Source organism: Lissotriton vulgaris, chromosome 5 (genome assembly GCF_964263255.1).
Source record: "Lissotriton vulgaris chromosome 5, aLisVul1.2, whole genome shotgun sequence".
NCBI classification, from domain to species: Eukaryota; Metazoa; Chordata; class Amphibia; order Caudata; family Salamandridae; genus Lissotriton; species Lissotriton vulgaris.
In genome coordinates, this window is record NC_141693.1 from 1,575,700,437 (window position 1) to 1,575,726,156 (window position 25,720).

At 51.0% G+C, this 25,720-nt stretch overlaps 1 protein-coding gene across 1 annotated transcript in view; it reads right to left on the reverse strand.

The window, feature by feature from the left end:
• C5H14orf93 (chromosome 5 C14orf93 homolog) overlaps positions 1-25,492 on the reverse strand; it is a 225,737-nt gene extending 200,245 nt beyond the window's left edge. The window contains exon 1 of the mRNA XM_086923667.1: positions 25,382-25,492. The gene's annotated coding sequence lies outside the window, so the exon portion shown is untranslated. The remainder of the gene's footprint in view (positions 1-25,381) is intronic.
• Positions 25,493-25,720: the final 228 nt, after the last annotated feature.

Sequence of the window (25,720 nt, forward strand, 5' to 3'; positions counted from 1 at the left end):
CAGTGGCACCAAGAAGGTGGCGCCACACGAGAACAATTCCGACAGGAACAGAAGACCTGTCCCTCCCTCGAGGGAATCCGACAACAAGCCACCGCTCAAAGCACCGGAGACTCCTCGGGGCCCCACTGGGTCTATTGGGACAACGACCTCCTCTACAGTGAGCAGAAAATTGCCGAGCTAGGGGCCAGCCGGGTGCTGGTGGTTCCCCTCCGGTTCCGAGACTTTCTCCTGCATCTGGCGCATGATGTGCCCCTCGCCGGGCACCTGGGGCAGGACAAAACGTACAGCTGCCTGGTGACCCATTTCTACTTGCCTAAGATGAGGAACGTTGTGAGCAATCACTGCCGGACTTGCCCCACCTGCGGAGCCAGCGGGAAGAGTGGCGTAAAACTAAAGGCCCCTCTACAACCGTTTCCCGTCGTCAACACTCCCTTCGAGCGGGTGGGGATCGATATCGTGGGGCCCCTGGAACCCCGAACATCCCAAGGTCACCGAATCATCCTCGTCCTGGTCGACTATGCCACCCGCTATCCCGAAGCCATCCCACTCCGGACCGTGACGGCTCCCGTGGTGGGCCGGGCACTAATGGGGATCTTATCCCGGGTGGGCTTCCCCCGAGAAGTCGTCGGTGACCGGGGGACGAACTTCATCTCCCGCTACATGAAGTCCTTGTGGCAACAATGTGGGGTCACGTACAAGTTTACGACCCCCCAACACCCCTAGGGGAACGGACTGGTGGAACGCTTCAATCGAACCCTCAAGGGAATGATCATGGGCCTGGAGGAGCCCTTACGACGCCAATGGGATGTGTTGCTGCCCTGCCTTCTCTTCGCATATCGAGAAGTCCCCCAGAAGTCCCTGGGGTTCAACCCCTTCGAACTGTTATACGGGCACCCCGTCCGGGGTCCCCTAAGCCTGGTCAAAGAAGGCTGGGAGGTAGCCACCCAAGATGCTCCACCCGACGTGTACCGGTATCTCCTAACTCTCCGAAACCAGACTCGGATGTTCTGGGAACTTGCCAGAACCAACCTCGAGGCCAGAAGACATGAGGTGCTGGTATGATCAAAACGCCTCATCCATTGAGTTTGAGCCCGGCCAACAAGTATGGGTCATGTCCCCGGTCGAACCATGTGCCCTCCAGGACAAGTGGACGGGGCCCTTCAAGGTGGTGGAACGCAAGGGCCCTGTCACATATCTGGTGGACATGGAGTCCCCCAGGAACCCCCTCCGGGTCCTCCACGCCAACAGACTCAAACCCCACTTTGTCCGATCAGAACTTAGCCTCCTGATGGCTACTGATAGTGGGACCGAAGAAGACTCCGAGCCTCTCCCGGACCTCCTAAGCACCTCCGAAAAAGACGGCTCCGTGGAGGGAGTCCACCTCTCCTCCACCCTAACCCCCGAGCAACGCCGAGACTGCCAAGAGCTGTTGGGACAATTTGCGGACCTGTTTTCTCTCACCCCCGGAGTCACCCCGTGGTGCATCCATGACATCGACACCGGGGACAGCCCGCCGGTGCGGCACCGGGCCTACCGAGTCCCTGAACGAGTTCGGACTTGCATACAGGCCGAAGTAACCAAGATGCTGGCTCTGGGGGTGATCGAACACTCTGACAGCCCGTGGGCCAGCACTGTCGTCCTGTTCCCCAAGGCCGCCACCCCGGGCGCGGTTCCCGAGCTCAGGTTTTGTGTGGACTACCGGGGGTTGAACGCCGTTACCCGGACGGACGCCCACCCCATTCCTAGGGCTGATGAACTGATCGACCGCCTGGGGGCGGCCCGCTACCTGAGCACCTTCGACTTAACCCCCGGCTACTGGCAAATCGGACTCACCCCAGGCGCCCAAGAACGCTCCGCTTTCTCGACCCCCGATGGCCACTACCACTTTAGGGTGATGCCCTTCGGAATGAAGAACGCCCCCGCAACGTTCCAGAGACTGGTGAATAAGATGTTGGCGGGACTAGAAGTGTTCAGCGCCGCCTATCTGGACGATATAGCAGTCTAAAGCCTCCACTGGGCTGAACACCTTCAACACCTCCAGGAGGTCCTGGCAGCCCTCCGCCGGGCCGGATTGACCATAAAAGCAAGCAAATGCCAGCTTGGCCAAGGGTCCGTGACCTACCTAGGACACCAAGTGGGGAGCGGCCAGGTGGCTCCACTCTAACCCAAGATCGACGACATCCTGGCCTGGGAGCCCCCGGTCACCCAGACAGCGGTCCGAGCCTTACTGGGGCTCACTGGGTATTACCGGCGCTTCATAAAGGACTATGGAACTATTGTGGGCCCCCTCACTGAACTCACTTCAAAGAAGCACCCACAGAAGGTACACTGGACACCCGAGTGTCAGGCCGCCTTTGAGACCCTAAAGATAGCGATGTGTACCGCTCCCGTGCTCCAAGCCCCCGACTACAGCCGAGAATTTGTGGTCCAACAGATGCTTCTGAGCATGGTGTCGGGCCGTCCTGTACCAGGTCAACACCGAGGGAGTTGATCAACCGGTGGCCTTCATCAGCCGGCGTCTGCTGGCCCGAGAGCAGCGTTGGAGTACCATCGAACGAGAAGCCTTCGCCGTGGTGTGGGCCCTCAAGAAGCTCCGACCGTACCTCTTTGGCATTTTCGGGTGCAAACTGACTACCGGCCCCTACGGTGGCTGATGCAGATGCGAGGGGAGAACTCCAAGCTACTACGTTGGTCCATCTCTCTGCAAGGGATGGACTTCACTATGGAACATCGCCCCGGCAGCGACCACGCCAACGCCGACGGCCTGTCCCGCTTCTTCCGCCTCGGCGAGGAGAACCCCCAAGAAGATGGGTGACTCTCCCTGCCTTCGGCTGGGGGGGACGTGTGTTGGAACCGGCCTCGTGGCGTGGTCCCGCTCCCCCGCCTGGCGGGCCCTGGCCAACATCGCCCCTGTCCTCCGGGCTGAAGAGACCCTCTCCAACCCTACATGAGGGCCGCCACCATGGGCGACCCCCGCTCTTCCCCCATCAGGACATGGCGACGCCGACTCGCCCACACTACGGGCCCGATACCTATCCTGGGCCACCCTCACAGGCCTCGACTCCATCTTGGGCCTCCCTCATCCAGGCCTCGTGGCCTCAGCCAGACCCCGGCCGCGGCCCCAACGCAGCCCCGACATCGAGGCACCAAGATCCGCCCAGGTGGTAATCGGCCACTTGGCACCTCACGGAGGATGAGAGTTTCGATGGGCCTTCAGCCGCCCCCGGACGCCGGGTTTCGATCGCCCTCCTACCACCCTGGGCGCTGGCTCCACCCCTCTGCTGAGTGTCTGGTTGCTCTCATCCCGGCCCCTCTGGCTCTCGGGTGCGAGGGTCGGGACATCAAAGGACTTCAGACCTATATCTGGGGCGGCCCTGGAATGGGTCGGCAGTTGTATCCTGGAGTCGAGAGACACCGAGAAGAACTCATTTGAGACCTGCTGGCGCCGCTGCGGTCCAACCTCGCTGAAACCATCTTTGGAGCCCTGCTGGCGCTGCCGCGGCCCATCGTCGCTGAAACCATCTTTGGAGCCCTGCTGGCGCTGTCGCGGCCCATCCTCGCTGAAACCATCTTTGGAGCCCTGCTGGCGCTGCCACGGCCCAACCTCGCTGAAACTATCTTTGGAGACCTGCTGGCGCTGCCGCGGTCCAACCTCGCTGGAACCATCTTCCGAGACCTGCTGGCGCTGCCGCGGTCCAACCTCGCGAAACCATCTTCGGAGACCGACTGGCGCTGCCGCGGTCCAACCTCGCTGAATCCATCTTTGGAGCCCTGCTGGCACTGCCGTGGCCCAACCTCGCTGAGAACATCTCGGGAGCCCTGCTGGTGCTGCCGCGGCCCGACTATAAGTAACCCCCCGGCTCGGGGATTGAGATCTGAGTGCCGGGTATCCCCATACCCGACTGGTACCAAGACTGTCCCGCTACCCTATTCCCCCAGCTACCAAAGACTTTGAGGATCCCTCGATCCCCTTGTATTGTATTGCTAAGTTAACTTGCCTAGTTTACGGATAAAGACTTTGAGAACCTATCCTTGTGTGGTGTTCGTCTGTAGTGGCGTAGTGTTCAGCCTGTACGATCCTAAGAGAGGAACCTCACTCGGAGGCCTCTCGACCGCGCTCGGCCAGTTCTCAGAGGAAGGGTGAGACTTGGGGTGGTCTGGCAGGGAGCCCCTGCCCTCCCCTCTAAGGTCGCCTTTCTGACAATATCACACTTGCAGTGTTACTGGTTAACGTAGACCATCACTAGACTTATGGTTCAGTACATCTCTCATGTGCCACTTAGCAGGATCTGCTCTATTCACGCATAAGCCTTGCCACCCTGCCACTAGGCAGGGTTAAGCCGTCGTCCCTAGTCCCCACAGGGAGATCTTCCATGTTCTTGAATTTCAGTTTGGTTTTTTGGGCTATTTAAGGGAGGGTGGGGGGTTCTGAATCTCGACGTAATTGGGAGGTTTCAGTGGAAGGAGGGAGGGTGTGTGTGGGGGGGGGTTATAACATTTCCAAACGAATGTTTATTGCTTGCACTGTTCTCACATGACCAGTATGGCAGATGTGGTTTCCAGCACTACAGGAACATTGTTATCTTTGTGTGACTCGGCTCCGCCGACCCGCATGTTTGCACCCCTGTCACTGATACAATAGGGCGGCCCTCTCTCGGGCTCACCCACTTTGCTCATTTTTCATAGTTTTACCATCTCCTTCGGGTCATAGTGCGCTATATAAATAAATAAATAAATAAATCTCTGAAACTAGGTTCCTTACGTGGACCGTGAGGGGGTTGAACAATTTTTGGAAAGCTAGTCTGATACACACCTATTTACGCAGGCACCGCGTTGATATATCTATTCTCCAGGAAACCCATTTGAAACACAACTCCGACCTCAAACTCAAGCACTGTTATTGGGGGAGATACATGCGGCCCCATACTCCAACTATGCCAGGGGAGTCTCAATAATGATCAAAGAGGTCTAGGCTGGTCCACACAATTCACGCAAACAGATCCGGAGGGGCGTTATATTATAATCAAGAGATACCTCATGACGACGCAAGTTACATTGGTGGCTGTCTACGGCTCTAATGTAGATGACCCGCAATTTTTTCTCACAGTATCGGCTCAGATTATGGCTATGGGAGGAATTACAGTGATATGGGGAGGGGGGGGGGGGGGGGTGATTTCAATACAGTGCATAATAATGTTTTAGACAGGGTTGGTACCCCACGTAACCCTCATCACAAAGCGACAGTGCAGTTAAATAACATCATACACAAACACAGGCTGGTTGACATTTGGGGCAGTGGAAACATCGATGCATGGGAGGGCAGCGGCATCACCTCCTGCCACAGTGGCTGGTCCAGACTGGACTATTGGTTAGTTACATGCAATGTCGCGACATGGACTGTTGATGCAGTTACCTCGCACGCTTTCAAATCAAGCTCCCATTCTGCTTCAGTGGAGTTTCCCTCACACCTTACCACATGCTTTCGGCTGGCGGCTTCCCCCACACGCTCTGTTGGACGCTGCTTTTAAAGACGAAATCAAGCTCAAACTCATGCATTTCTTCTCTACAAACGAGGGGTCGGTACGCTCTGTGTCTATGCTGTGGAAGGCCTTTAAGGCGGTGATTTGAGAGGTGTGCATTTCTAAACAGACAGGAGTGCTCGGATCTATTCGCTTGACTCTTACTAAACTTGAGCAAGAAATCAAATCTCTGGAATTGCTCTACTTCAGCTCCGGTGATCCTAAGCTGCTGGCTTCTATACGAAGCACCATATCCAAATTTGAAACCGAAGCGGAAAGGGAAGCTAGATTTCTCCGAAAGATTGTTAGGGCACGGAGTTATGGAGAGGGCAATAGGCCTGGGAAAACCCTGGCTAATGCACTTAAACAACATGTAGGAAGGTAGCTCCTGACTATGGTTGCCCCCAACTTTTTGCCTTGTGTTTTAGCTGGTTTTTGACATAGTTGGCCTGGGACCCTGCCAATCAGGACCCCAGGCCTACTGCTCTCTCTGTAAAATGGATTCCATGTACCTTAGGTGCATTTACCAATTGGTACTGGGCCACCTTATCAGACCCTGTAACTCAGGGCATAGGTGTACCCAGGGCCTACCAGGGGCTGCAGCATGTATTATGCCACCCCTGGCTGGCCATCTAAATCTGACACAATTGGCTGCACGACAGCTGGGGCAAGGTGGTGTAATCACCCTTTGCTTTAGATATAGTATACCTATATCTAACCCTAAAATGGACACATGTATTCCTATCAGTCACTCCTATGGCAGGCCTTAACAATCCTGAAGGCAGAGTGCTTGGAATCATGTGAGATGGTGCTCTGGCATGAGCTGAGCCCGTTTGCAGCTTGCGGAACCAAGTCCTAATAGCTGTTCCATGATAACGCGTACCATATACTCTTAAGTGCATTATAATCCTCGCGGTTATTTGCCAACTCTGGTATCGCTTTATCAAAACATGTCGAGTAAGGTGTCCTACGAATTGGAATACTAACCCCTCGCCAATTCTGGCGACGGGGTTAGCATTCCACCCTTCTAGAGGGACACGACATGTATGTAACTGTGAACCCCGGTTAAAGTTAACTCGAGCCTCAGCATCACAAAATGGATGCTGCCACCACAGACACAAGTCTGACCTCCTGCTGCTGGGAGTCCTTCCAGCGAGGAGAGCTTGGACAAAGGGTTTCCTGTCAGGGGCGGTGCTAGCACCATCCCAGACAGGGTTTTGTGTATCCTGGGTAGGCAGGGCTGAATAGGAAGGTGACTGCAAGTGGCACCCCGGTGCTCACTATGCATAGGCCGGCTTGAACCAGTTCCAGGGGCACACCAGCCTCTGAGCTGGGGAAAGTCCGGCATGGGAGAGGGGTGTAACCACCCCCCTTCCTGGTCCCACCCATGGGCAGGACCTAGTCCCGTACCAGCCCCTTTCTTTAGAATAAAGGTGGGAGCGGAGACCCTTCCAAATTAGATCATCTTTGAATCCTGAAACTACTTTCTACGAAAGGAACTCAAGACTTCTTCTCAAGATTTCTCCCTTGTGACTAAGGAGTAGTCACCCTGCATCTGCGGGCACCAACTAAGAACACTGCGGTTTGCTGCACATCCTTCCTCAGGAATCCGACCGACCAGCACGACGAGACCCGGCTTCCCTGGCACCTCTGACCTCTACCTACATCATCAGCCCAGCTGAGATCCGTGGGTGTGACGAGACCTCGAGGGACCGGCCATCTTCAGAACTGCACGACGCTTATCCAGCACGACCGCCGAGGGATCCTCGAGTGAGTGCTTTGGGGTTTGAGAAGCCCTAACCCTGAGCAAGCCCTAACCCTGAGCAGCTCCAGCACCGAAGTCCAGCCCCCCAGCGTCCACAAGATATGCGTGGGGCCCTTCTGCTCTTTGCTGCTCACCGCGTTGTCCGGCCACTTGCCTGCTGGCTTGTAGCCCTCTTGACGACGCACCACGACGACAACACCGCTGGTCTGGTTGCTCCAGACTGGCCCTTGCTCCCCTCCAACAGAGGAGCACCCCGGACCCTCCTGGTCCACTCCAGACGCCTTTTTGAGTCCACCGCGTGGGCTTGCATTTGCCAAGACTTGTTGCCCCAATCCTGGGTCCAGCGACGTCGACAGCAGATACCTTAGTGGGACAGCTCGCACCTCCATCCTGGTCGCCGACAACGCCTCCTGGTCCGTGAGACTGCAGAGCCCAGCGTCGCCCACTCACCTGGTCGAGGTGACTTCATCCGGTGCCATCCTGGTGCCCATCTAATCACTGGCTAGTGATTCAGAACTTGGTCCCCTCTGCTTACAGGTATCCTCCATCACCGATCCAGGCTTGGATCCCTTCGAACTTCATCACTGGTCGCCTGCCAGCAACTTCTTCTTTCAGGCTCCATAGACTGCAACGAGGATTCCCGACGTCTCTCCAGACCTATGCAGCCGCAGCCCCTGGGCTAGGTAACCTGAGCATTTCGGTGCTCCAGCATAGCTTAACTATCCAAGGGTCCAGATCCTTTTTCGTTTCAGCTCTACTTAGTCGGATTCGTCCGATAACACTAACTTTACGAAATGTAGCATCCATAGACTTTGTCCCGCATCCCGCGTGAGAGTGCACACTCTGCACCCGATCTCCCTAGGCCTCCTGCTAGTAATCTGAAGGTTCAGTAGTCCAGTCCTAGCGATCCTAAAGTCTATTAGAGTAGTACTTACCTGCTAGTAATTTCGCATTCCACTTTTGTAGTACATGGTTTTCCGTGCCCCTCGGGCATTTGTGTAAATTGTGCGACTTTCAGAAATTCTTTAAGAGCTTTGTATTGTGCTGAGCACCCTGTCCTCATAAAGAGTCCACGGCTGTTGTGTTCTAAATAAATATACTTTTATTTTCATAACAACTTGTGTGGTGTTCTTTCACTTGGTGTTCAAGGGGCATATATGATGGTATAACAGCTGGCTTAACACGCCCTCTAGAGTTTAGCCTAAAGACTGCTCTTGTCCATGCTACTAGGATAGCTGGTCTACGGTTGACTTACAACCAATCATCAATAAGGGTTGTTTGGACTGATACATAGTGATCACTAGAATAGTGAGCACTGCATATCAGGCCAACTTCTCACACAACATATAACACCAAACTTTATTCCTGAACTTGTAGATAACGACTCCTCCCTCATCAGAAGCCAAATGGCCACGCACGAACGTCTGACCGCATTTTACTCTTCTCTTTACACTGCCCATGCAGCATACAAGCAACCCAGACTTAAGTGACTACCTGGACTCACTAGAACTCTTATGGCTCAGCGCCGCCCATAGACAATATCTGGACGAACCATTCACTGTAGACTATATTACGCAAGTGATAAAGGGCCTCCCGAGTGGGAAAGCCCTTGGGCTAGACGGGCTGACTACACTATTGTACAAGACATATGCAGAGAACTTCTTGGGCCACGCCTTCTTGATGTATATCAGGAATCGCTGATCAGCCTATTACATACCAAGCCCACTGTCCGGCTCCAAGCAAATGGCTTAATCTCAGTCCATTTTCCCATTACCCGTGGCACCAGGCAGGGGTGCCCTCTATCTCTACTCCTATTTGCGGTGGCTATGGAGCCATTGGCTGCTAGGATTCACCAGCACCACTCCGCCTGAGGGTTGGTCTTCATGGACAGGAACTTCATCATCTCAATGTATGCTGATGATATCATGCCGTACATTACAAAACCGGATGACAACCTAAACCCCGTGCTGCGTGAAATACTCCGCTTCGGGGGTATGTCTGGCATAAAAATAAACTGGACGAAGTCCTACATCTTGCCCCTTACGGACGTCCCACTGGACACTACACTGGAATTCCCACTGACATGGGCAGACGATGAGGTGAAATATCTTGGGGTCTGGCTTAGCAGAGACTTGCAACAGATTTGGAGCCTTTATTTTGGCAGATTACTCAGCTGGTTCGAAGAGAAGGTTACATTTTGGACTGCGTTACCCCGAACACTGGCGGGCAGAATCGTCATATTGATAATGATTATTCTCCCCAAATTGTTATATCTTTTTGTTTATACCGCTGACTCAGGCCTTTTTTTCAATCCCTACGCTCTATCACGACTGCTACGATCTGGGCTGGAGGCCAGCCCAGGGTGAGTCTTGACCTGCTCACTCATCCACTTTCAAAGGGAGTGCCTAATTTTGTACTCTAGGTGCTGAGTGCGCAGGCACTATTCCTTCATTTTTAGGTACACCCTGTCCCGTTTCAACCCCATGTGGCTACCGAGAAGGATATAGCTGAACCCATTCCGCTACACGTAACTGTATATGCACCCTATCGTAGATAACCTCCCGAAATCAAAACAGTAGAGACCGCGAGATGGGCGTGGGAAAGACTGAGGAAGCTAACAGGAGCCTCTTTATTATATGCACCCTCTATTCCACTTGCATTTCACCCACACTTTTCTTTTCTACATGACAAGGGCGCTGTAGATTGGGCACGTAAAATGGGCATATCAACGTTAGGCGACCTCTACCCGCAGGGCGTGTTTCTGGAGCCGCCGGCCAATCAAGACGGGGCGCAGACGCCGGTTCTTGAGTTGTTCTTATACTATCAGCTAAGAGCCACTTGTAGGACATTACACCCTAATTTTCAGGCATCTCCTGTTACCATACAACCGCTGGAGCATCTACTGGTAACCCCGTCCCCATGCAAATTAGTCAACAGACTTTACACCTACACCCAGGCAAACACCCCATGGAATGCTCAGAAGGCATTGGAACACTGGAGATCGGAGCTAGCAGATGAGCAGTGGGTGTTTTGCTGCGCACAGCTACACTTGACCCCAAACTATAAGTTGAGGCTCATACATTTCAAATTCTTACACCGATACTATCGTATCCCCTACAACTATTTAAGTTAAAGCTGTGGGCGGACTCGCGTTGCTGGAAATGTAGACGAGGCGGGGCCCGCCTTCCTGCACATAGCATGGGAATGCCCAGCCATCTCAGACTATTGGGGGAAGGTATATGACACAATACAAGCCATCACTGGACAAACATTGGAGCGTTCCCCATTAGTGACACTGCTGGGCTATGTGGAGAAGATCCCACCAGGGTTGCGCCGCCTTATGCTATGCTTCTACTATTAGCAAAATGCAGACTGGTTATACATTGGGGAGCCCGTTGACACCCCCAAGTTCAGGAGTGGGTCCGAGACATTGCATATTGTCAGGAGCAGTTGGTGACTTATTGCAATCTTATAGCCATGGCATCCCGCCCGAAAGATGTCTGGGAGCTTTCCTGATCTGGCTTAGAGACAGTGATCAATCAATCAATCAATGCATTTGTAGAGTGCACTACTCACCCGTGAGGATCTCAAGTCGCTGGAGGGGGGAGGGGCTGCTACTGCTTGAAGAGCCAGGTCTTGAGAAGTCTCCTGAAGGTCAGCATGTCCTGGGTCCTGAGGTGGGAGAAAGATCTGCCGCCGGTGGTCACTCGTCGGATGCGGGGGACGGTGGGGAGGGTGAGGTCAGCGGAGCGAAGCTGGCAGTTTGGGGTGTAGAAGGTAAGTCGTTTGTTGAGGTAAGCTGGTCCGGTGTTGTGGAGTGCTTTGTGAGAGTGGGTGAGGAGCTTGAAGGTGATCCTCTTGTTGACGGGGAGCCAGTGCAGGTCTCTCAGGTGGGATGTGATGTGGCTGTGGCGGGGGATGTCGAGGAGAGGCGTTCTGTATGCGTTGTAGTCGTTTCTGGAGTTTGGCCGAGGTTCCCGCATAGAGGGCGTTGCCGTAGTCCAGTCTGCTGCTGACGAGGACCTGGGTGACCGTCCTTCTGGTTCCGGTGGGGATCCATCTGTAGATCTTGCAGAGCATTCGAAGGGTGTTGAAGCAAGAGGAGGAGACTGCTTTGACTTGCTGGGTCATTGACAGCGATGAGTCCAGGTGACCGACAGGTTGCGTGCATAGTCAGTGGGCGTCAGTGCAGCTCCCAGTGCGGCCGGCCACCATAAGTCGTCCCAGACGGAGGGGGTGAAGCCGAGGATGAGGACCTCCGTCTTGTCCGAGTTCAGTTTCAGGCGGCTGTTTTTCATCCATTCGGTGACAGCCTTCATTCCTTCGTGGAGTTTGGTTTTGGCAGCGGTGGGCGCCTTGGTGAGGGAGAGGATCAGTTGGGTGTCGTCGGCGTATTGAGATGATATTGAGGTCGTGAGCTCGGGCGATGTTGGCGAGCGGTGCCATGTAGACATTGAAGAGTGTTGGACTGAGGGACGATCCTTGGGGTACGCCGCAGATGATCTTGGTGTCTTTAGATTGGAAAGGAGGGAGGCGTACACTCTAGGTTCTGCCGGTGAGGATGGAGGTGGTCCAGTCCAGGGCTTTGTCGCGGATCCCTGCGATGTGGAGGTGTGTGCATAGGGTGTGGTGGCAGACAGTGTTGAAGGTGGCCGAAAGGTCCAGGAGGGTCCTGATGTCGTCAGCGTCTGCAATGAGGGCTGTTTCGGTGCTGTGGTTGCTGAGGAATCCGGATTGGGACGAGTCCAGGATGTTGTTCTCTTCGAGGAAGGAGGTCAGTTGCCTGTTGACAATCTTATCGATGACTTTCGCTGGGAACCAGAGTAGAGCGATGGGCCGGAAGTTCTTGAGGTCCTTAGGGTCTGCCTTGGGTTTCTTGAGTAAGGCGCTGATCTCAGCGTGCTTCCAGCCCCCCCGGGAAGGTGGCGGTCTCAAAGGAGTTGTTGATGATCTTGCGGAGATGGGGTGTGATGGTGTAGCTTGCTTTGTTGAAGATGTGGTGCATGCAGGGGTCTGATGGTGAGCCGGAGTGGATGGGGTTCATGATTTTGATGGTGTCATCGTCGTTGATGTTGGTCCAGGAGAGCAGGGAGTCGGTGTGGCTGGGGGGCGGTGAGTTTGAGGTGTCGGGGGCCTGGTTATTGAAGCTGTTGTGGATGTCTGCGATCTTGCGGTGGAAGAAGGTGGCTAGGGAGTCGCGTAGGTCTTGCGATGGCAGGATATCGTTGGAGTTGGAGCTGGGGTTGGAGAGTTCCTTCACGATGTTGAAGAGCTCTTTGCTGTTGTGTGCGCTGTTGTCCATGTGTTCTTTGAAGGAGGACCTTTTGGCGGTTCGGATGATTTGTTGGTGTCTGCGGATGGCACTCTTGAGGGCTGCATTGCTGTCTGGCGTCTGTTCGTGGTGCCACTTCTTCTCGAGCCTTCGGCAGGCCTGCTTGGGTGCTTGGAGGTCGGCGGTGAACCAGATGGCTTTCCTGTTGGTGCGTTTGTTTGAGTGTTTCTTGATCAGGGCAAGAGTGTGGGCGAAGTCGTCGATCCATTGCCTGAGGTTGGGGGCAGGCAGTGTCGGTGGTGTCAGTTGGTGGGATTCTGGCGAGGGTGGAGATTAGCTGGTCTTCTGTGAATTTGCTCTAGCTTCGGCAGGGGGCCTGTTGTGTGTGGTGGTGCGTGATGGGATTCTCGAAGGTGAAGTGGATGCAGGGTGGTCAGTCCAGTGGAGTTCAGTGGTGTGGCTGAAGGTGACGTGGTTGCTGGCGGAGAAGATGGGGTCAAGCGTGTGTCTGGCAGAGTGGGTGGGAGTCGTGATGAGCTGTTTGAGTCTGAGGTTGTCGAGCAGGGTGGTGGAGTTGCTGTCGTTGGTGTTCTCGAGGTGGAAGTTCAGGTCTCCGAGGAGGATGTAGTCCATGGATGCAAGGGCGTGCGTGCTGATGAAGTCGGCGATGGAGTAGCCGAACTGTGGCCGCGGTCTGGGGGTCTGTAGCTGAGGGTTCTTCTGAGTGTAGTGTTGGGGTTGATGTGGATCTGGAAGTGCATGTGTTTGGCAGCGCTGAGGGTGTTGTTGGTGCTGGTCGAGATTCTGAAGGTGTTTCTGTGGACGATGGCGATTCCTCCTCCTGTTCCATCGGTGCGGTCCCTGCGTGTGATCTTGTAGACGTCCGGGATGGCTATGGCGATGTCGGGTGCCGACAGGAAGGCTGTGAAGTAGTGTGGCTCACTGGTTAGAGGCGGCAGACCCGAGAGCAGAGGACGGCCCGGGACCAGGGTTCGATTCCCGGCGCGGCAGGTTTCTGGACCAGGGTCAGCGGACTCGATAATTCTCTCGCCTCGGTGCCCACTCTGATCAGTGATCACACTCGGCAACTCTGGGCATTAGCTTGCCTCATCTTCACTAACGGCCCCACCAGACCGCCGGGGATGCCTGGTCTCACCCTGGAGATACCCATTAAGGGACCATCTCTCAGGGAAGCCAGGAAGGGTTTCGCAGCGGTCGAAGCGCGGAGATACTCCCCCGGGAGTGATTCTAGCGCTATATAAACACGCAAAATTAAAAAAAATTAAAATTAAAGGCGACGTCTGGGGAGGAGGAGTCGAGTGGGTCCCAGAGTTCGATAGCGTACTTGCGGGTGGACCGGGTGTTGAGTAGTGTGCATCTGAGGTTGTTGTGTCCTACCCTGGTGGACGAGGTGGCGGTTTGGAGGCTGGTGTAGCTGCAGCTCCAGCCTGAGAAGGGTCCTTGGGTGCGCTTCGGGGTGGCCCGGAAGCAGGTGTGTGAACGGCCGGCCTTGAGTGCGTGGGAGAAGTTGGCGTTGTAGTGGCGTCGGGTGTCGCGGGGACCAGGGGGTCAGACGGGATTGCCTTTGGCAGGCCTTCGGCACGGCCGGGAAGTGGCCGGCATGATAAGGGGAGGTGGGAGAGAGGAGCATCTGGGAGGTGGGTAACGTGAGCGAATAGGCGAGCAAGGGGGGCGGGGACGCAGCGGCGGGGAGGGAAGGCAGGATGAGGTTTGAGGTGTGAAAAAACAGGCTGCAAAAGAGAATACAAGCAGAATAAAATGCAGGAATCAAACAGAATATGGGCGGCAGCAGAGAATACAAAGCGGGGTCAAAATGCAGGAATCAGACAGAATACAACAAAACAGAGCACAACCAGAATACAGAAGAGGGAAAACAGACCAGATTCAGCAGGGTGAGAGCAGCAGCGAGGACAGGGATAAGGGCATAAGCAGGTGGAGCTGTGCAGCATGGGGAGCGACCTGCCTGGTGAGGCCTCCATAGAAGACCCCAGGTTATCGGCGATGGCTAACTCTCAGGAAACATCCCAAAAGTATCCTCACCATTACTTATCTTACGAACAAAGCCCTCATACTGGTAGTGCTAATTCTTATAACAGGCCTCTGAAACTGGCACACCATTACCCCTTCCTACACTAGGACACCGCAACACCGTCCAACTGATCTGTCTTGATTTTGCCTCCCTATGATTCGGTATTCTCCTACCTCGAGACCTAATGCATTGCTGACTGTTTCCACTGCTCTTGGAGTCAAGCAGTATATTTAAGTGTCCTGCTGTTACATTTAAACTGTGATGATGGAATCCGCGTTTGTGCTATTACTGTTTCTGCTATTACTGTTATTCTCTAAAGTGCAATTCATGTCTGTATATGCTATGTTTGTATTTGCCTGACAAAACTTTACTAAATTATTATTCTTTTTTTTTTTTTAAGTAATAGTGCATTTTGTTCTGCTCAAGATCTCCAGTGTCAGTCATGTACTAGTACATTGTAGCACAGCATCTCAAGTCTCGGTCAAGTAGTAGTACATTTTAGCTCAGCTCGAGATCTCGAGTCTCAGTAGTGCATTTTTTTTGCTCAGGATCTTGAGTCTCGGTCATGTAGTAGTGCATTTTAGTTTAGTACCTCGAGTCTCGGTCATGTAGTAGTGCATTTTAGCTCAGAGCCTTGAGTCTTGGTCATGTAGTAGTGCATTTTAGCTCAGGGGGCCCACAAGCAGTTATTTGTTGACACTGCTCTTTTGCGCTGTTTTGTGTTTTTAATCAGAAAAAGGCTTACAGCTATTAAAGTTATTTCGCTGTTTGTTCTTTATTCTATTTTTAACCTTTTCCATACACTCACTTCTTTTTTGGTTGGCACTGCACCTACCCCATTGGGTGATCACAAGCATGGTCTACAAGCAATCGTGGGCTTTGATCCCAGTCCAACACGGTGGGTCTAGAGGCAGTCTCAGTGATCAAGAGACACGCTAGCCCAACCATTGGATGACCAGATGATAACATTTGATCACCTACAAGACTTTGATGGGAATCCATCTCTGGACCTTGGGCTTTCACCTACCTTTGCAAGTGGCCTGATGCGCTGAGTTACCTACTTGGTATAAGACTGTATGGTTTCTTTGCACACTTCTGTGGCTTCCAGTCTCATCAGTTTAGAGTACTTATTTGACTCCTACCTTAGACCCCCAGGCTTCTTTGTGTTTTACATTTGATTATTAGGGGATGATAGCCTGGGCATGGTCTTAAAATTCCCTTAGACCCCCCACCCCTCTTTATTGTTAGTATGTATTGCATTTTAGCTCAGGATCTCGAGCCTCATCATGCAGTAAAACTTGTAAACTTATAAACTTGGGAATTTGTAGAGCGCAATTGTTGCCCATGGGCGTCTAAGCACTAGGGAAATCGTGAACCTACAGTGCACAGGGAAGGGGAGAAATAAAAGATAGCGGATTTAGCAAACAGATGTGAAGAGATGGGTCTTCAATTGTTTGCGGAATATATTAAGGTTCTGGGTGGCTCTAAGATGAAGTGGTAGAGCATTCCAGGCCTTCGCTGCGTTGTACATGAATGTTCTTCCGCCGGTTCTGGATCTCTTTATTCTTGGGACAACTGCCAAGAGGGTCTGGCTAGAACGGAGACTAGTAGTGCATTTTAGCTCAGGGTCTCGAGTCTCTGTCATGTAGTAGTGCATTTTAGCTCAGGATCTCGAGTCTCGTCATGTAGTAGTACATTTTAGTTTAGTACCTCGAGTCTCGGTCATGTAGTAGTGCATTTTAGCTCGGGTCTCGAGTCTTGGTCATGTAGTAGTGCATTTTAGCTTAGTACTTCGAGTCTCTGTCATGTAATAGTGCATTTTAGCTTAGTACCTCAAGTCTCGTCATGTAGTAGTGCATTTTTCTGCTCAGGGTCTTGAGTCTCGGTCATGAAGTAGTGCATTTTAGCTCAGGACCTCGAGTTTTGTAGTAGTAAATTTTAGCTCAGGATCTCAAGTCTTGGTCATGTGGTAGTATATTTTAGCTCAGTTGAAGATCTCGAGTCTCAGTCATGTAATAGTGCATTTTTTCTGCTCAGGGTCTCGAGTTTCGGTCATGTAGTATTACAGTTTAGCTCAGGACCTCGAGTCTTGTCATGTACTAGTGCAGTTTAGCTCAGTACTTCGAGTCTCTGTCATGTAGTAGTGCATTTTAGCTCAGGATCTCGAATGTTGTCATGTAGTAGTACATTTTAGTTTAGTACCTCGAGTCTCGGTCATGTAGTAGTGCATTTTAGCTCAGGGTCTCGAGTCTCGGTCATGTAGTAGTGCATTTTAGCTCAGGGTCTCTAGTCTTGTCATGTAGTAGTGCATTTTAGCTTAGTACCTCGAGTCTTGTCAAGTAGTAGTGCATTTTTTCTGCTCAGGGTCTTGAGTCTCGGTCATGTAGTAGTGCATTTTAGCTCAGGACCTTGAGTCTTGTAGTAGTAAATTTTAGCTCAGGATCTCGAGTCTCGGTCATGTGGTAGTACATTTTAGCTCAGCTCAAGATCTCGAGTCTCAGTCATGTAGTAGTGCATTTTTCTGCTCACGGTCTCGAGTTTCGGTCATGTAGTAGTGCATTTTAGCTCAGGGTCTCGAGGCTCGGGCAAGTAGTAGAGCATTTTTTCTGCAGGACGTGAGTTCCTGCATTTTTGTATTTCCATTTAAAGCACTTGCAGTACAATTTATTTCAACTGAGTTGTCAGATTGAGCCTGGGCAACCCCGTGTAGAGGTTTAATGATGTTTTCAAGATGCCAGGGCCCTAACCCACAGGATGTTTCATTTAGCAAAGCCCTCGGTTTCTTCCATTTCAAACGGAACCCCTCAACCCACGAATGGGGGACCCTGGACTCCAGTCACTGTAAGGCCACCTCTGTCGTTTGGCAAGGACTTTCAGTCAGTGTCAGTCAAAGTACATCTCGCAAAGCGGATCCCCGCAGTCCTGCAATACGCCAAGATGGTTTGTTTATTTCTTGTGCCATTGTGCCCCTTAAATGTTTGTCTGCGGTTCTCATCCTGTTAACACAAGACTAGAAATCTGCAATCATTATCCCTGACACGTCCCCAACATCTGTCGCATGTTTGTCCGCTGCTTATTATTCAGACCCTGTCTGCTCACAATTTTATGTCCTGTCTTCGTTGGGAATTAGAGTTTTACCTTCTGGTATCTCAAAAATAAAAATGTCACTTTGTGTATTTTCTTTTTAAATATATTTCAAATAATTATTTCGTTTTTTACGAGTGAGACAACCCTGTCTGTTTGCCATTATTCTGTCTGAGGGAATCCTTCTCTCGACCAGCATACTTCTTTTTACATAAATCTCTACGGTTGACCTATGTCTCGCTTGTATCTCAGGTGTGAGACTTCCATGCCTTTTTACTCACAATCAAAGTTTCTCTGTTAAATGCAACCGTACCAACTAAAACAAATGAAAGCCTGCTCTTTTAGTCCTTTGAGTGGTCAGTGGATTTTAATTAAATAAGCAGTGGCAAAGCCAATGTGTCTGTTATACACCAGCATTACTGCTGTTCAGCATGGCTAAAATGTAGTGGTGTAGAAGATCGTGGCGTGAAGTAGTTTGTCATAGACTGGAGTGGCGCAGAGTTTTGTGGGGTGGCATAGAGTGTTGTGGAGTAGAATGTAGTAGAGTGGACTGTTGTAGACTGGAGTGTCGTGGAGTGTTGTAGAGTGGCGGACAGTGTTGTGAAGTGTCATAGAGTGGGGTGCCGTAGAGTGTTGTAAAATGGAGTAGGGTGTTTTAGAGTGGAGTGAGTAAAGTGTTGTAGAGCAGAGTGGAGGAGAATGTTGTTGAGTCGAGGGTTGCATACTGTCATGCAGTTCCATAGAGAGGCATGGAGTGGCATAAAGTCAAATAGAGTCGTGTTGAGTGCCATAAAGCACAGTGTGGTCGAGTGGAGTGACGTAGAGTGGATCAGTGTTGAAGAGGTGATTGGAGTAGAATGGAGTGTCTTGGAGTGGGGTAAAGTGGCTTAGAGTGGAGTTATGTAGAGGGTCCTATAGTGGAGTGTCATTGAGTGGAGTTCGTAGAGTGAATTGGATTGGAATACTGTGGAGTAAAATGACGTGGAGTGTCATAGAGTGGCGTGGAGTAGAGTGGAGCAAAGTGGTGTGGAATGTATTGGAATGCAGTCCAGGAGCAGTGCCACAGAGTGAAGTAGTGTTGTGGAGGGTCACAGAGTGGCTTAGAGTAGAGTGGCATAGAGTGTAGTGGAGCAGAGTGAAGTAAAGTGCAGTAGAGTGTCATGGAGTGTCAGAGAGTGTAGTGACAGAGTGGAGCAAAGTGTTGTAGAATATAGTATAGTGGAGTGGCGTACAGTGGAATGGAATGGTGCAGAGTGCAGGGTCAGAGTGGGGGATCAGAGTGGAATGGCGTGGTGAAGAGTGGAGTAGTAGTTTAGAGTGTTGTAGAGTGGAAAGTCATACAGTGGCAAAGAGTGCAAGAGTGGAAAGTGCAGTAGTGTTTTGTAATATGGTGTGGCATAGAATGGAGTATTGTCGTTGAGTGGCATAGAGTAAAGTTGCATGGAGTACAGTGTTGTAGTGTGGAGTGGCATACATAGAATGGAGTTGTGGCGTACAGAAGGTGGTGTAGAGTGTCCGAGAGTGGAGTGGCGTACAGAGGAGTAGATTCATAGAGTGAAGAAGAGTAAAATGGAGTGGTGTAAAGAGGAGTAGAGTGGTATAGAGTGGAGTAGAAGGAAAAGTGTAGCGTGAAGTGACGTAGCATGGCATAAAGTGGAGTTGAGTGGAGTGGCGTAGAGTGCAATAAGCATGGTGTGGAAGCACATTGCCATTACACACAACACATTAAAATGGAAATGACCATTTCATTTACACAAACATACAGTTTTACTGAGAAAACTACAGTGCACATAAGATAATGTGTGGAAATCGGGATCACCTGTTGTATTGGTATGTTTTGATCCTATTAAAATATTTGTTTAAACCACACTTCAGAATTACAAAAAAATGTGCTTCATTTATGCTTCCCTCATACTGATATATTCTGTAATATCTGTACAGTTCATTTACTGACATTTAAATGTTGTGTGCTAGAAAGAAATAACATCTACAGCATTTGGTACCATACCCTCAGTGGTGCTGGAACAATTTCCAGAGTGGGGGTGCTGCCATCAGTGTTATCTCACAGAAGTCATAGGGCTTATGAAAATCCAAACATCACACAAAGAACACATGCAGCAAATGAGACACGGCCATTCAAAAGGAGTTTGGTACGGGAGTAGTACGTCACTGGTGCATTTTGGGGCACACAGTTGCAAATATATTTCCAAAGCATGCGGTGGTAACACACTGTCATTTACAGACAGCACACTTGGCATCAAAGTGCCTACAAAAGGTGCACACCGAGTCCCGATTGGAGAAGATTCTTTTTTCATCGTAGCAGTTGTGAAATAATTAAACCTGCATGACAATCGGGGGCCCACTGGAGAGTAAATACACTGCTCTTTAAGTAAAGGAAACACGGAACCCACTTTGAGAAATGAATCTTCTCCAATTGGGACTCGGTGTCCCAGCATGCATTGTACTAAACAGCGCACTAAGCACGACCCACTGGGGGTCCTTGCATGTATTTAAAGACTGATTGGAGCATGCTGTGTGAAACCTCGAGCTGCCCATGAGGAAGAAGCTACGGCTTTGAAACGCGTCGGCACTTAATGCTCACCCCAATTGAAGATGCTGGTTTCTCATGTGATAAAAGCTGTGTGCTCTACAACTGCTAGGAGTGCGTCTTCGAAGTCATGGACCTTTGTAGAAAAAAATATATATAACCGTGAGCAAAGCCGTGGAGGCTGAAACGCGTCGGTTGAGCTTTCTTGAATAAAACTTTTCCAAATCATATCCTTCTCTGAGTGCCGCGTCATTTGGTGTGGAGAAAAAGAATTAAGGGTCTGGGTCCGACCCCTACGCCGAGCACCCGCTGCCAGTGTGCGTCGGAAATTATGGACCACTCTTGTGGAATATATAAATATAAATATATATATATATTTTTTAAGACATGACCCAATATATATCATGGAATCACAGGGTATTAGACTTGGCTTTCAGAAGTGCTAGTCGATGATGTGGATGGAGCCAATAGAGTAAGTGGGCAGGACCAGTGGAGGAAGTGGGTGGTGCGGGGGATGTGGGTGTGGTCTCATAAAAATATATGAGCACTTGCACATAATATTTTACAAATTAAGCACTGGGGAGAGGCTGCTTCAAAGCCAATCGGTGTTTCACAGTGCATGCGGCAACCTGCCTGCACTCTAAGAGGGATGCCCTTAGGGGGTGCACTGATAGTGTGCCACATTTTTGTGGCGCACTTTCAGTGAGCCTCCTGATAGTTTCTTTGCCATTGCACTTGCTTCCATAATACAGCGTGGGCCAGAAGCAATGAGATTCCCTCATTTGCATGAAGCCATCCCCTCACATAAATGAAGGAATGCCCTCTAGAGAGAGCGCTGGTGCTACATGTGTGCAGGGCCGGACTGGGAACCGAAACCGGCCCTGGCAAAGTGCTCGGCCGGCCTCCCCCTCCCCCCCACGGGGGGATTGAGGTCCGACCGTGCTCTTTGCCAGGGCCGGTTTTCGGCCGATTTTGATACAGGGCCGTTTTTGCAGCTATGCTGCAAAAAACGGCCCTGTAGCAAAAACGGCCCCCTGGGGCCCAAAACCGGCCCCCACCCATGCGGCCGACCGGGGAATTGCCCGGTGCCCGCAACGGCCAGTCCGGGCCTGCATGTGTGGCAGAGCTATCAATATTACAGGAGGGTCCGCACAAGCATTTGCAGCCCCTTCTGCATTACCAAAGGGCTCATGGGACGCACAAAGTTGGCGCACATACACAATGTGCGCCCGGGGCACTTTCTGGAATACACACCCTGTAGTATCAGAGATAAGTAGGATCAGTCAAGGAGGAAGACATGGGGGCAGGAAACCTTTTCAAAGAAATAACCCACATTTACTGCTATGAACTAGCACACAAGGGAACACTTGTGTAAAGCACTCATGGAACAATACAAGGAGCTGGTCAGGGGGTGATAAACAGGCTATGCAAGACATGCTGGACAGCCTAAAACAAAAACATGCAGGAAAAAGAAAACAAGCAAATATGAGTTGAAAAACACTAGCTCACTGGTAGGCAACGGGCGAAATTCATTCCTTGGGAAGCTTTCAGCATGCCCCCAAAATGTCTTAGCAAACAGACAGATGTTCTATCTGGTAGGCTTAGACCTAAAATTGGCAACTTTCGCTTCACAGAAACATTTTTCTTAATTTTACCCATCTACAGAACAACCCTTGAATTCTGATAGGTTGTTTCAGAGGAACAATGTCATTTTTGGAAGATTTATCACCGTATTTTCGAGCGCATAACTATCCCCAGTGGCTTGTGGCAAGAGGACAAGCTGTAAAATAATGCTTCTGTCTGTGTTGTACAAGGCATTAGAGACAGAACTCACTCCCTATCGCTAGGCCTCAGAACTAAACCCAAGACCTGAATGGCTATCCCAATACCTCAACTCTTTAGCCAGAGAACTTGATCTCGAACCTGATAACACACGTGTTGGGCCTAGACGGCAATTCTTATCCAAAGATCTCAATTTTTGCATGAGACTTCAATTTCTTCAACCCTCCTAGCCTCAATTCCTAGCCTCCAAGCCGTATAGGATCAGTTTCTTGTTTGTGGTTCCAATCCATAGCTCCGAGCTTCTACAGTAAATTGAGGTTTCAGTCACTGATGGTCCCCATCCTTCACTCCAATGCTCAGTCTCTACTGACGAAGCAGTCACTAGCCAGACAACTTGACCGCTGACATAAAACCTTGAATTCTTGATCAGCATCAATGTATTGCCAAAAGCTTCTATCCCAAGGCCTCAATTCTAGCCTGAGGTTGAATCCATAATGTAAGATTGCAGGTCCTTGTCACAGGCCTGTGCACCAGCCTTTAGAGCAAAGCTTCAGTTGTTGGACCTCAGTTGCCACAGGCAAGCGCGATGCTCCGAATCCTTATGCCTCAATCACTAGACTGGGATGCATGACGGTACGACGCGTACCGTCACAACGCGTGCTTTTACAATGCGTCTTTAACAACGCAAGTCGTTACAATGACTTGCGTTGGGGGGGGCGCTGATAGTGAATAGTATAATTTACTATTCTAACACCAGTCCCCGTGGATACTAGGGAAGGTGTTGGAATAGTAAATATACTATTCTTTATCCTCTAGCACCCTCCAGCGCAATTCGTGGTTACGACTTGCGTTGTAACGGATGCGTTGTAAAAGTACTGCGGGGTAACATCCGTGTCGAAAAGGATGTTCCCCATTAGACTGACGTCTCACTCTCTCGATTCTAGACTAAGTGTTTGTACTCAGGAGCCAAGTGCAGAACTGCGTAACGCAGAGGGTTGTCTCAGAAGTGAGTACCCAGCCACATATACCAAAGTAATGTACCCTTCAGTACGCATTAAGTCCTGTTTACTAGCAAAACGGACACAAGCATACACATCAGCAATGTCCTACCCGCAGCGGGTATTCATGGCAGGGTGCCCATCTGTGCCTACCTGTAAGCGCTTGCCATAAAGTATCTACCCAACAATGTGTGACCTACCGCAAGAGGCCAGCGATGTGTACTCGACATTTTGTACCCAGTCCGCTGTTATCAGTGGGCTGTACGAATCTGTGTATATGCACCTGCTAGCTGCAGGCCTGTGCACAAGGTGTGTTAATCTGTACATACTAAAATACCACCAGTGTTAATCCAGCAGTTGAGCCAATCCTCGTATATCTATGTATTAGAGGTGGTACCCGGCACCTTGTAATGTGCAAGGACATATAGCGGTGTGTAGGGAGCTTTATGTATCCGGCTGCCAGGTGTTCTAGCGGTGCATTATAAGCAGCATCGGATTGGTAACGCGGGCACTCGGGCAATGCCCGAGGGGCCAGTGTCAAGTTCTAGTGGTGGGCTGCTTTTTTTAGAAACCTGGGAGCCGATTTGGCGGTTTCTGCATTGTTTGATACCGCCAGTGTCCCAGTGGGTGCCTGAGTGGCCTTTCTGGAAGCAGATGGGCATCCATTACCTCACTTTTATCAACAGGCAGAGGTGTTACTCCCTTTCTCTCGCTCGGCCGGTCAATTAATGTATGAATATTGAGCGGGGCGGGGACCTGAGCAGACGTGGCCTCACTTGTTTTCAGGTGTGTTTCGCCATTGTAAACTCATCAGTGCATTTTTTAACCCCCCCCCCACTCTAAATAAAATTTTCGCCGAAGCAGTATTTTGTGGAAAGGCGTTTTGCAAATGTGGGCCACTTGTTTTTAGCATGCCCGGGCAGATTTTTAATCCCAATCCAACCCTGATTATAGTTATTGTTACCACAGGTGTGTGTACCCAGCGCTGCGCACCGGCAGTGTGTACCCATGACGTTATACCCAACAGGGGCTATTAAGTAGTTGGACACCGAATTGTATGTCTAGCGCCGTGTGCACTCCATGGTGTGTAAAATGAGTGAATCGGGTTGAGTATTGCAAACTGTTTATACCTGGCAGTTTATATACGGCAGTGTGCCTTCACCTGAGCATACTCTCGCATATGTGCTACCAGCATAGATTTTCATATAGTTAACTCCAACCTTTACTCACCAGTGGAATCGGCAGAGCGCAGTGACCGCGTGCACCCCCTAAACTCAGCTCCCTGGGTCCCACACTTTGGAATAACATATGTTTGCGTTTAGGAAGCGCTTAGAAGAACATAAGTATTCTCTCGGGAGTTTTTACTTAAACACATTATATTTTACTAATCTCTATTTTCAGGTTTAGTTTAACGGTCTAAATCAGCCCTAAGACGTCCCTTGACATGGACTTAGTACTTTACAAGAAATAAATCAAATTAATCACATCTAAGCATTGAGTGCGCTGCAGGCGGTGTTTTTTCCACCGATTTGTACTCGTAGTATGTAACTGCAACGTGCACCGAGAACGGTTTATAACCAAAGTGCACCCAGAAATGCATGTGAGCAGCGTGTACCAAGCAGTATTGTCACCGCCGGACTGTCCCGCGCATTGTGGACAGCACAGTGCGCGCACCCCCTGCTCGTGGCCATAGTTGCTCAGCTATGTTTACTCGAGAGGAGTACCCTGAACTTTGTACCGGGCTCTTAACGTTCAAAAGCGTGTGCACGTCAGAGTGAACCACGTCCCCGCATTCCCATCACACAGGGCTGCTGTAACCAAGAACCGAGCCCCTCCCCCACCACATGTAGCGAGGCTACTACTAAACGTTGCCCACAGTCACGGAAAAGGACAGGCGGAGTGAGAATATACAAATTGGAACACGCTCGGACTGAGCGAAAAAAGACGCGCAAACAGGAAGGCTAAGCAAAAAATACATACATTACTGTGGTACACGCAAAGAGTGTGTACACGCTAACTTGGATACAGCACAAAGGGTTACAAACACGGGTACACTATGGCCGCACGTATAGATGGGAGTCACGCACTGTAAGGAAAGACATACAGGTGATAGTCATGGGGTGGGGGCGTGGGGACACACGAGGATAAGTACACGCGCATGTGCACGCGTCGGAAGGATATCTGAAGGTCGTAATCCATTTTGTATTCACCGTGTGCCGAGACAATGCAGGGGAGGCACACGAAGACAAGGGGTACACACAGGTAGGTACATACACGGGTACACGGGACATAGACCGCACAGGGGTACATTGGGGTACACACAGAGAGGGGTACACAGGCATGCTCACAGTTTAGAAGGATACATGAAGGTCGTGTTCCCTTTGTATTCTCCGTGTGCAGGGTGCAGTGTGTGCAGCCACTGAGCACGCCCCAGTGCAACCCTCGCGCACGCCCCCTGCGCCCTCTCATTGGCGGCTAGTCTGTGCACGGGGGTGGGGCCCTTCTCCGCCGCCTGCACACGCAGCCCTGGACCAGGGGCCAAGGGGGGGTTCGAGGGTACCGCTCGCGGGTATTCGCACATATTGGAATAAACTCTGAGCCGCTGCAAAAGCACAAACCCAGGAAGATCCGTGGACAGAACTAGACAAAAACATTACCTTTCTCCTTCCTTTCTTTGCTTTCTTCTTTTTCATCTTTTTTTC